Source organism: Papio anubis, chromosome 14 (assembly GCF_008728515.1).
Source record: "Papio anubis isolate 15944 chromosome 14, Panubis1.0, whole genome shotgun sequence".
Classification (NCBI taxonomy): domain Eukaryota; kingdom Metazoa; phylum Chordata; class Mammalia; order Primates; family Cercopithecidae; genus Papio; species Papio anubis.
Window position 1 is genome coordinate 2,039,285 of NC_044989.1, and position 13,044 is coordinate 2,052,328.

Below are 13,044 nucleotides of genomic sequence, written 5' to 3' on the forward strand. Positions count from 1 at the left end.
TTCTGCAGCAAAACTGCAGGCAGTGTCATGTGTGACCTTGAACATCCTCCACAGCCACCACACTAAATATAAGGCTTTTGTCCATTTGTTCCATAGAGCAGAAAGGAAAGGGGTCTGGAGTATTTGTTACTTCTCATCTGAGATCATCTCTTAGCTTAGTAGTTGCCTCATGATGGCATTTCTCAGCAATAAGGCTCAGTGACAATTGGGTTGCCGCAGTTATTAGCATTCAAAAGCCATGCAAAGCTGCAGCTGAACTCCAGCTGCTAGCAGGCTTGAAAAGACCCAGTGCCTTGCAAATCTCTCAGACAGAGGCATTTGGAGACCAGCACTCCATGACCAAATCACCCTCCCCATGTAAACCTCACGTCTACTGATAATGAACAGCACAATCAGACAGCCTCCTCAGCCGGGATGCTTGCAAGTCTGCATCAGAGCGTCGGTGTCAAACAAAACCGGGAAGGACTCAGGATGTATCCACAAATATGCCACTATGCATGGCTGAGAGGGTGCGATCACACGGCGGGCACGCTGCCTGCTGGCGATGTGGGCTCCAAGGCCCTGGGCAGAGGCGTTCTGTTGGAGTTAGCACTCAGGCAGGACTCCAGGAAGGACTGTTCCCTCCATCAGACACCATTCGGCTCTGTCCCAAGCGCGGTTTGTCCTTGCGGAACTCCAAGGGTAAATGAGGCACGAGAACCCACAGCTGACTGACTGTTCAGGCACAAGGCAGAAGCCACATATTCTGCCACCGACACATCAGCTCGCGGCCTCACAAGTAACTCCAAAGGAGCCTGAGTCCTCTGCACCCGCAGGACGGGGGGTGGGTGGGTGGCTCAGAGGCTGACAGTGTGCGACAAGCTGCCAACCTGCTCATGAGAGCTGAAATGGCAGCCAAAGGCACAAGAAGGCAGGGTGTCTGCGTCCCAGACGAGGACAGCTGGGGCACATAGCAAGCAGCCCGTCCACCTGGGAACCCCGCAGCAGACGGCAGATCACTGTCACTTAAAGACACAGGTCCATCTGGTACCGTGTCTCCTGGTTACCAGGATTTCCAATTTTGAATTTTAATATACTTTGTCTTTCACTTTCCTGCTCAAGAAAGAGCTACAGACACCCCCGACTTTAAACTGAAGCTGAATCTGTAGTTCTAGGAGCCAGATAGAGAATGCTGTTGGGGGAGATTGGCGAGAGGCCGCCTGAGGAGAGCCTGCACCTCTAATTTAAGCAGGATGCAGGATCACACCGCTTATCCTCCGGGGCTCACCAGTTCCCTTTCCCTGGTGCCTGCATGACCTATCTGGATATCAAGGAGACTGGCAGAGATATCTAGCAATGATCTCTTCACTAACGGCATAAAGCAGTGCTCCCCAAACTTTTTGGCACCAAGGACCAGTTTCTTGGAAGATCATTTTTCCACGGACGGTGTGGGGGTGGAGATGGATGGTTTCGGGATGAAACTGTCTCATCAGGCATTAGATTCTCATATAGGGCACACAACCAGATCCCTCCTATGTGCAGTTCACAATAGCATTCGAGCTCCCATGAGAATCCGATGCTACCTGTTGATCTGACGGGGGGTGAAGCTCAGGTTGCAATGCCACAGGCCCGCCACTCACCTCCTGCCATGAGGCTGGGTTCCTAACAGGCCACGGATGGGTAGTGGCCTGCAGTTTGGGGACAGGCGACACCTGGCATAAAGAAAAGATGTGAGTATAATGGGTGTTCCCTTTAGATCCTAAGTGAAACCACAGGAAGGAGCCGAGGGCTGGAGGGGCACCTGGGATTAGAGAATACGGCTGTCTCCAGGGCATGGCTTCCCCGTCTGTATTCTTCAGAGCACGAGGTATGAACAGACATCCACAGAAATAGAGTCCAATAAGGTTGGAAGCTTGGGGTAAACAACATGAACAGGTTTCTCCACTAAGGGACTTTTTAACACTTTTAGTAAGTTAGTGCACAGTGTGAGCCTCCAAAAGGCAGATATTGTCTTTGATGCACCCGGATTATTTTATTACGGAATTCTTCTTATGTGGCATGTAGGTTGCTCAAGAACAAAATGCTGTGTCCTTGTTGTGAAGTCACAGTACCGTAAGGAGCCTTGCCTCCCCCTAGTCCAGTAAGATTCCTATCAGGCTGTTATAAGCCTTGCTCTCATTTGTGATATGATATGTTCTGGAGACGGTTGTCACCCAGAGGGGAAAATCCCATAGACAATATCGCTCTTAGTTTTGCTTTATGCAGGTTTTTCCATTTTTCCTTCCTTCCTTTCTTTCCTTCCTTCCTTCCTTCCTTCCTTCCTTCCTTCCTTCCTTCCTTCCTTCCTTCCCTCCCTCCCTCCCTCCCTCCCTTCCTCCCTTCCTCCCTTCCTTCCTTCCTTCCTTCCTTATTTCTTCCTTCCTTCACTTCTCTCTTTTGTTCTTTTTTCCCTCCCTTGGTTTCTCAATTATGTTCTTCGGCAGAGCAAGTTCAACAACATATAAAAATCATGTAAAATTATCCTTAGAGATTGTTGTAAGCAATAAGAGACTTTAATGGAAAAGTGTCTTTAAAAAACAGTGGGAAAGAATGATGAATTCAGTAACTAGTGCTGCAGATACAAACACCAAGTGGGAAGGCAATCGCAAGGCCAGCTAGCATGCACTGCATATGTGTGCTGTGTTAGACACTGCACGGAGATCATCAGTAATTGCATGAGGCACAAATGAGGAAAGCAATGGCGACTGACTTGCCCAAAGCCACCTCGGCCAAGTGGCTAATTCATTATTTCAACTCTGAGCGCAACCTCATTGTTCTCAAACCATATGCGGAGCTGGGTTTACCAAGTCTCTGTTCCCTCACTCAAAGCCTGCCACAGCCAAAGGAGGAGAATTTAATCATGTTTGGCTCAGTGGCTACACTACCTGTCAGGCCACGCAGGGTTCTTTCCAGGGCTGTTTCATGTCAGCATTGCAAGCATTCTGCTGAGAACACATTGTTACCCTCATTGGCAGAAGAAGGAACAGAAGTTCCCCAGAGTGCATTATTAGGCTGCAGGCAAGTTGGTCTCAAATTAGGCTGCCACCCCAGGTCTCCATTTCCAAAACTCAGCTGCCTTTTCCCTCTCCAAGTGCATGTGTGGGTCCTGGAGTCCCGTCTGTCATCTGGACCACAGCTTCCTACCTCCACTCTCCATGCCCTGACCCAGTCACCGTATGGTCAACATAGTGATCACATCCAAATTCACATCCCAGTACCCACCTAAAAAGTGCTTTTCCTCTCTCACCTCGCGTCTCTTTTTGGGCTCTGCAGTCTTCCACCTCCCTTTACACTGGTGGGACGGGTTATCTTAGAGTCAGCCTCCAGAAGCCCAGATGCTTTGAAAGGAGGGAGAGGAAGTCGTGGTGCCTGGCGTTAACCTGTCTTGAGAAGACGGCCTTTGAAGCCAGGTGAATGCAGGACACCCTACGGCTCTCCGAGGTGGACTTGCTCTGGGCCTTGCTTATTCTATACCTTCAAGAAGATAAAAAAGCACTAAAATAACATCATGTCCTCACATGTGTGGTCAATCTATGTTTCATCTTAATTTTTTGAGATATTTTAAAACTAAGCAAAGACCATCATTACTAATATTAGTAAGAAAATTCCATGTAGATTTCAGTTTTCCATCTACTGCAGTAAGTTACATAACTTGAAAAAAAATAAGTCCGTATTTAACTTGCAAAGTATAGTTTGAACGCCAGGGTTAAAGCCGTCTCTCTCTTCACCCTGGCTGTGCTGCTCTCTTTCCAACCAAGCCCAATTGCTACCAGTTTTGATAAAATCACAATTTTCTTAGAAATTACAGCATAGATCATGATAATAATTTATTTTAATCTCTAACCAAAAAGCATCATCTGCTCCTCCTTACACCTTAGATTCCCTACCTTATCATCCTAACAGCTCAACACTTTGGTTCCTATTTTTCTACAAAGATTCAAAATGTGCAACTAGGCTTTTGATGTGAAGTGCATACTCTTAAAGAAGAAAGCGGGGAGGAAAGAAGGAAAAGAGAAAGAGAGGGATTGAATAGGAAAAGAAGGGAAGGGAAGAAGGAAGGAAGGAACGAACGAAGAAAGGAAGGAAGAAAGGAAGGGAGGGAGGGAGGGAGATGGGGAGGAGGGAGGGAGACAGAGGGAAGAAGAAAGAATGGAAAAAGACAATGTGAGAAATTTCAAGGCTGGCTCTGAGGAAAACTGTCAGTCAGGATGTAAAAGTTTAGGAGAGAAGAAAATGCTATATTAAGCACCTCTTTACAGTCTTGAAGTAAGTAAAATGAAAGTAAAACTTTGGGTCTGTGCCAAGAAAACTGGTAGAAATCACTCTTTGGAGATGTTAAAAGGAAGGAGTTATAACTTGACCAGCTTTAGAGTCTCTTAGGAAAAACTCAGTGCCTAAAACACTGCAGCTTAAAAAACATTAAGATTTTTCTGTGGAGCTATAGAGTACTGTGAGAAGAAACCATTGCTTTTATGAATATTGGACACCTCTCTTGAGTAGGACAGGAGGAGGAAAACAAAATCTATAGTCAGTCAGTAAGTACATGCAGCTTACTCAGAAGAAAAACAGCTGGGGAGGGAACTACTCCCTCCCGATGTCCACACCGTGAGTACTTTCAGGACTACTGAGTACTGATCATGTGGCACACTCACAGATGTCAGGGGCCAAAGCGAAACAGAAGATTCATTCCACACCATAAGCTTTGAGTCCAGCATTGAAAAATAGCCAGTGAAGATACTACAGGAAGTGCAATATGACATTTGAAATCCACGAGCTCCTCTTGTTCATGGGGGTACGTTCCAAGACCCCCAGTGGATGCATAAAATCTCGGATAGTACCACACTGTATCTACGCTGTGTTTCCTATATATACATACCTAGGGTAAAGTTCAATTTATAAATTAGGCATAGTAAAAGATTAACAACAGTAACTAACAAAAAAGTAGCTAATAAAAATAGGGCAACTATAGGCCGGGCGCAGTGGCTCATGCCTGTAATCCCAGCACTTTGGGAGGCCAAGGTGGGTGGATCACCTGAGGTCAGGAATTTGAGACCAACCTGGCCAACATAATGAAACCCAGTCTCTACTAAAAATGCAAAAAATTAGCCGGGTGTGGTGGCGAACGCCTGTAATCCCAGCTACTTGGGAGGCTGAGGTGGGAGAATCGCTTGAACCTGGGAGGCGGAGGTTGCAGTGAGCTGAGATCACGCCACCGCACTCCAGCCTGGGTGACACAGTGAGACTCCATCTCAATCAATCAATCAATATTAGAAATAAAAATAGCACAAGAATAATAATATGCTAGCATCACCATTCTTGTGCTTCAGGGTCATTATAAAGTCAAATAAGGATGATTTGAACACAAGTGCTGTGACACTGTGACCACTGACCTGATCCCTGATCACCTGGACGGCCACTAGGGACTAACTCCCGGGTAGCCCACAGGGTGTGGACATACTGGGCAAGGAAACGATTCGGGTCTGGAGCAGGATGGAACGAGAAGGTGTAAGACTTTATCAGGCTACTCAGAATAAAACTTATGAATTGTTTATTTCTGGAATTTTCCATTTGACATTCTCAAACTGGGGTTGACTATGGTGAGCAGTTGAAACCTCAGAAAGCAACCAGAAACAAGGGGCGAATACGGTAGGTGCCACATCAGTTATGCTGATCCCCAAACTCAGTCTGGGGGAGGGGAAGGGTCAGATGCACAGATGTTGAGGGCTGCAGGAGACGACTGATGATTACATGGTTAACGGCAGAATGAATGGAACAATGTCATTCTGTGCAGAGGACAGAAAGCAGGTGCAGGGGCCTGGCGATCAGAGCGTCCTGAGTGGATGAGCCCCATGCGTGGTGTCACGTTGCAGCAGAGGGGAGCCCGATAATCACAGCCCTTGGACATGTTAAATAATTCGATTTCATCAGTGATGAGAAGGCAGTGGAAGAGTTTAGCAGAGGGGTGGCCTGGATAAGTTAAGATTTATGTAGATTATTAAACAAGCTATCTTAGGAGTTCCTTGGAGGGGTCCGCACCAGGGATGAGGGTGTGAATGTCAGGGCTGGTGGGAGGTGTTTGGGAATTGATTTCAGAAGCTCATGGCCATCTACTGAACAAGGGGAAGACACTCCTGTGAGCCTGGCCTTTACAACAGTCGAGATATTGATGCCACTGAGCTAAAAAATGCAAGAGGGCCAGGCATCATGGCTCGTGCCTGTGATCTCAGCACTTCGGGAGACTGAGGTGGGAGGGTTGCTTGAGGTCAGGTGTTCAAGACCAGCCTAGGCAACATAGTGAGACCCTGTCTGTACTAAGGATTTAAACAATTAGCTAGATGTGGTGGTGAGCGCCTATAGTCCCAGCTGCTCAGGAGGCTGAGATGGGAGGATGGCTTGTGACCAGGGGAAGGAGGCTGCGGCTAAGAATGAAACCCTGTCTCAAAAAAAAAAAAAAAAAAAGAATGCAAGAAGAAGGGCAGCCATCAGAAGAAAGGTGATGGCCAAGCTCAGGTGCCGCCTTTGAGATGTCTCAGGATATCAGCGTTAAGATCCTGGGGAACAGATATACCACCTGGAGCTTCGCCCAAGCAGTCAGAACTGGAAGTGCTGGGCCAGAGTCCCTCTCCTCACACGCCGGCGGCGTTCAGACCTGAGACTGGATGAGAATCCCGGGAGGGCTCACGCAGGGGTGCCGGGGCTCATGCGGGGAGAGGAGGAAGGCAGGGGCTGGGGGTGGGCTAGAGAGTGAGGAAGAGGAAAATCTTTACTCAGGGATGGACGGTGTCAGGTGTGGTTTGGAAGCCCATCCAAATTAATTTTAAAATGTTGACTGGATTTGGAAATTAGAAGCTCAACTAGTGATGCTAGTGAGTTCAGTTTATACTGAGTTTGTATTCCAGCAAGCCAGCTGACTGGAGACCAGCGTGCAGAGAGGAGAGGAAGACTCTCTGAGTGAGTTTCCGTGAGAGAGCCTGGTGGGCTCACCAGCAGCCGGCATCTGGGTGGCGCCTGAAGGGGCGGGGGGCGGGGGAGGGAGGGAACAGCAGAACGAACATGGAGGAACCCCCGGGTGCAGCGTGTTTGAAGTGCTGAGAAGTGTCCGATGAGGGTGCTGGTGGACTAGTGCCAGGGAGGGACAGGGCCAGATGGGAGGGCAAGTGCAGAAGTGACGGGCGGTGCTGCCCGAGGGGCTGGCTCTGGAGCCTTAGTCGACTATAAATGTTTTGTCCTCCTAAGGAGCTCAGTGGGCGTTTTGAAGATTGGTGACTCTTCCGCCTGAGGTTTACGTCCCTGCTCTTTACCCCTGTTTGCACTGGGAGGGCTGATGCCTAATAAGGCTGGGAGGAAGAAGAAACCTTCCTAACTCATAGGTTTCTTAGTCCTAGGGTTTGAAACCCACTCACCATCTGTTGGGTGAGCGACTTTACTTACATGATACTGAGATTAATGAAGATTTAGTAACTCAATAGCTAGTAAACTTAAAACTAACCTGTGGTGACACCTAAAATTAATGAGGCATTGACTAAATAAAGAATAGATACTAGAGTCTATTCATTGCAGCAGCACTGTTCACAACAGCAAAGACATGGAATCAACCTAAATGCCCATCAGTAGTAGACTAGATAAAGAAAACGTGGTACACATACATCATGGAATACTATGCAGCCATAAAAAAGAAAGATCATGTTCTTTGCAGAAACATGGATGGAGCTGGAGGCTATATCCTTAGCAAACTAATGCAAGAACAGAAAACCAAATACTGCATGTTCTCACTTATAAGTGGGACTTGAATGAAGAGAATACATGAACACATGCCTGTGTGGTGAAATAATCTGTACAACAAACCCCCATGACACAAGTTTACCTATGGAACAAACCTGCACATGTACCCCTGAAATTAAGAGTTAAAAAAATAAATGTGGCCGCGTGCAGTGGCTCATGCCTGTAATCCCAACAATTTGGGAGGCTGAGGCGGGTGAATCAACTGAGGTCGGGAGTTCAAGACCAACATGGAGAGACCTCATCTCTACTAAAAACACAAAATCAGCCGGGCATGGTGGCACATGCCTGTAATCCCAGCTACTCGGGAGGCTGAGTCAGGAGAATCGCTTGAACCTGGGAGGCAGAGGTTGCAGTGAGCCAAGATGGTGCCATTGCACTCCAGCCTGGGCGACGAGAGCAAAACTCCATCTCAATCAATCAATCAGTCAATGCTACAGTTAAATTCACAGAAGTTACCACAGAAAAACTTTTCTCCTAAAAGTGTTGGACTGAATTGTTATAATTGGTACATTTAAAAACTTCTGTGTTGTAATTGCCACGTATCTAAAGTATCCAAAGTGGTTCCTGGGTAGCACAGATGGGACTTGTGGAAACGAGAGCAAAGTCTCCGCCTTTCCGAACCTTAAGGCGGGAGACAACCATCTTCTTGAAATCTTGTTTTTTTAATATAAGCCATGTAAGATGAAAGTATTTTTCTATCTATTAATACCTATAATTTCCTGGTGGTCTATTATGTGTCAGACACCAAACCAGGACTACAATGTATGTCATCTCAGCTATTCTCAGCACAATCCTTCATTTATTCATGAAATCAAACTTGCTCAAACCAGCGTGTCTTGGAGTCAAGATCTGAACCCAGATCTTGCTAAATTTAAAACCCTCAGTCTCCCCACTGCGATACGTTGCCTTCAATGTACAAGCTTTATTGCATGCTAAATGGGATGTCTCAGACACCAGGTTACTTTCTGCGGATGACTCAAGGCATTGTAATGCCCACCGTGTCGGGGGGAGGCTGGACGTCCTTACGGAGCAGTCTGGAGCCACTGACACCAACTTTTTAAATGTCTACATCATCTTTCACCACAGAGCCATCCACATCACTCCTTACTCCTGTTGTGAGTGTGGGTTCCAGGCATCTGGAAGTTCAAAACCATGTTCCATGATTTGCTGTGTGTGCAACTCCAACCCTGTGACTCACCTCACTAAGCCCCACTCTGTCACATATGAAAAGGAGATGGGATCTAATTCTAGGGTCTTCCCTATAGTGACCCATAGTGACAAAAATTGCTAAGCACTCTCTGCTGCAGAATTGACAGGTATGTAGGTGGATAAATAAATTTTAAAAAGCTATTATTACCTTAAATGTGTTCTTCTTTAGTATAAAGTGAGTCTGTAAACTACATATTAAAATCTATTAATCTTGTAAGAATAACCTAAAATTTGGAATAGCCTGGCTGGGAAGCTGTGCTAGGAGATTGAATTGGAGCTCGTAGACTCAGGGACATTTACTTGTTTATCAGAAACCTATTTATATTCCAGTGACCTCTTGTACTTTTAGTTCCAACCTGAAGGCAAAGCCACTGAGGAGTTCTGTTCTCCGAGAAGCTGTGACTGTATTAAACAATCACACAGGTTGTAGCCTCCAACAGGGAAGAGAACTGAGCGTGCAGTCTTAAAGTCAACGTAGCTGTCGGCTGTATCCTCAAATGGCAAGACAGCACAAGGCACTGATTGACCAAATCATGTAAAATATGTTTACTAAATCTCAGCTTATTCCTTTCTCATATGCAAATGTGAAAAAAGTCCAGTTTAAAAATTAAATGTAAGTTAGAGGTTTATTGTGCTCAGTTCATTGGTGCCATTAAAGTGTTTTTGCCCTCACCAGAGGAGAAGGCTGACTTTCTGCTTTTTGATATCTGTGCTTATGTCGGCAAAGGTGAAGGATGGAAGGAGGTGGCACTCTCTGCTGCACCTCAGACGACACTGTATCGGGGAATGGCCTCCAGGGCCCCAGGAATGCCTGACACCACAAGAGGGGGCCCTCCCAGTGCGGAGCAAGAGCTGCCATCTTGGGAACAGAGCAAAGCGGCCATTGGAGAGCCCTGTTGAGACAGCAGGATCATTGGGGAGGTCTGAGGAAAAACGCACATGTTTTAATTGGACCTTGTCAAGGTTTCTTCAGAAAACAAAACTGTTTTTGTTTTCCATTTGTTTCCATCAGTTTGGGGGAAAATCTCAGGATTTCACTCAAGCCCATTTAGGCACAATGGAGTTTTGATTATGTTACAATGGGTTCGGCAAAATAAGTGTCCTGCTGAAATGCTGATGATGTCACAGTCAGAATGGCTTATTATTCATTTAGAAGCACAGAGTATATTTTTATAAAATAAAACAATCGAGCAGATCAGTGAATCTACTGTCTAAAATTGTAAGAATAATTACTAGTTTTGTTTTTAAGTTTTATCTCAGCCTCTAAAATATAATGAAATCATATAATCCATGTGAAAGCACTGTAAAAATGGTGCATATAGATATAAGGCATTATTATTATTCATAACTTTGCTTCATTAGTTTAAGAAGGACATATCAGGCACTTCATAATTTTACCAAGTAATTAAGCAAACTTAATATGTCCATGGACTAGACTTTTGTAAAATAACCACTTAATAATTTCTTTATTATTCTGGAGATTTTTTGTTACTTTTAGGGGAAAAGCAGAGGTGGGAGGGAGCTGCCATTAGTTCAGGTTCAATGGTTACTATTTTAATTTCATTACAATTTTCACAAAGTGCAGTAACTTGTAGTATCTTTTTATCTTTGTTCTTGGCAATGTCAGAGGCCAGTGAGAAATTCAGATGATACATGTGCTGAGCATATGAGGAAAGGCAGGAGATGAAATATTGAGACACGCCTCCTGGGCCTTCCACTGGAGCAAAACTGCCATTGTTTCCCTTCCTATACGTTCATCTGCTTCTTTTATAGGATATGCATGGTTTGCTTTGTTCTCATTTAATTTTAAAAGAAAATGTCTGTTGCCATAGAAATATTTTTCCACAGTGAGATTGCATCACACCAGCAGGTCTTTAGGCCTTTGGGTGCAGCAGGCAGCACCTCTCAAAGGGTAGATCTAGTCTTATGTCCCTACATTTTCACAGCAGACAACAGATCCACAGAGCCAGACTCTGCAGAGGCCTCGCACCAGAGAGACCTCATACCTAGGTCAGGCTTCAGTTCTGCAGGGAGCTTCTCTCCTGGCTCCTTTCTCCATTCCTAGATCTCTTGCCCTTTCCACTATTTTTTTCAGTAACATTCCTTCTGGAGACTCAGTTTACCTTCCATATGGGTCCAAGCCTCATTTTGTCTGTGCTTGTCTACAGTCACACAGCCCTGCCAGCCAGGGGCCATGTGCAGACACACTGAGACCACACAGTGTTTGCAGCAAGTGGGCTGTGAAGGAATATCCGCTGGACTAACTCTATGTATGCCTTGGCCTTCGCTAGGCAGATTTTATTTTAAAAGAAGAAGAAGGAAAAAAAAAAAACCCACTTCTGATTCCCTGCCATTGTTTCCTAGAAAAAAATCTGCACGAAAAGGTTTGGCAGACTCCCGGGGAGCTGTGAAACAGTGTGTTTGGCATGCAGTCACCTCAGCAGTAATTTGCATGTTCCGGGCTGTCATTCCTGGGCTGAGCCTGACAAAGCCTGCAGGGGCCTATCACAAACGCGCACCATGAGATCGCTCCTTTCTTCTCTGCACTTAAGTGACTAAAAGCAGAAACCTTAGCTAGGGTTGGTCACTGTCTTGGATCAAAATGCAATTCATATCAGTTCATATCAGCAATGGCTCTTTATTCAGTCATAGCTCTGCTTCTCTCTCTCCTCCCACGGCATACACACACACACACACACACACACAGGTGGACATGGGTGCACACATTGCACATATGGATGCACAAACATTCAAGTACACACACACACACACACTTGAAATTGGATATAAAGAACTTAATATCAACATGGAGGCTTAGGCAAGCAGAAGCAACGGTCCATGATCACATGTGTCTTTCACCGACAGGCAGACAGAGCAGGCGGACCCAGAGCCTCTGCCCCAGGGAAGGGGTGATGGGGTGGGGGAATGTTGGTATTTCCTGCTGAAGGGCTCCAGGGCCTCATGCCATTTGCACCCTTACCTATAGGGCATTTTGTTGTGTACCTCGTCTCAGGATTGGTGTTCCAGCACATATGCAGCATTTGGAGGAGAAGAAGTCTAACCTGACATCTAAAACACCCGTTACACCTTGACAAGTTTCCACCTGCCTACATCTCACATCCACAGTTCGCAGGTTGCTGTAGTAATCGGCCAGCGTGGGGACATGTGAAGAGCTCCCGAGACTCCCAGGAGAATACTTGGTGAAGCAGAGGGCTGTCAGGGTGACGGTGACAGACTTGCTTTTCAGCCTGTGCTAAAAAGGAAGGGAGGTAGCATGCTAGGCAATCCTTATTGAGTCCATATGGGAATCGCTGACTTGGAAATAGGGTCAAGGGTACAGTATTCATGGTCTCTTCAGGGTCCTCAGAACTCTTAGGTGTTGATGCTGAATAGACCCTCCTCTACACTGCAAATGCATGTTTCAATTAGGTGCACAGCTGTGCTTTAAATGGAGGTGAGAGGTGCTCAACCAAAGGCTCTGGAAACTCCCTTAATTAACACACACCAGGTGTGGTGTGGGATCTCACCTGGCTTTCCTGCCCCACCCCAGATGCTGGGGTGCTCCCCACTACCAAGTGCGGGCTGCCTTCAGACCAGCACTCTCTTCACCCACAGGCCTGTGTTGAGATTGCCAACTAGGAGGTGGCCAATGCCAACCTGGGAGCTGCCTTAGCGAGGGGGTGTGGATCCCCCTGGATACCCCTGGAGAATTAAAGATCTCTTCAAAGGACAGAAAGGCCGTTAGCAACTTCTGGCCATTAAAGCCTTCGGCAGCCTTCAGCCCAGTTAACCAAGCAGATGACCTTGAAAAGGCTTGTGCTATTACCTTGTCTAGTACCTTTACATTAAATTGTTGATCACTTGCATTTCCTCTGGGGGGCTCTTCTGTTTGCTACTTTTTCTTCTTTCTCTCCTTACCCTCATAAACATGCAGCAGGCTGTGAGTGAATTCAAAAGCCTTGCTCAGATGCTGGGCCAGAGCTCCAGGTTGGACACCGTGCAACAGCACCCAGGTCTGTCACGTAACAGCTATGT

General features: G+C 46.3%; 1 long non-coding RNA gene across 3 annotated transcripts in view; it reads right to left on the reverse strand.

The window, feature by feature from the left end:
* The window catches only part of LOC103876672, a 274,519-nt gene that overhangs the window by 92,507 nt on the left and 168,968 nt on the right, over positions 1-13,044 (reverse strand). The window lies entirely within an intron of this gene.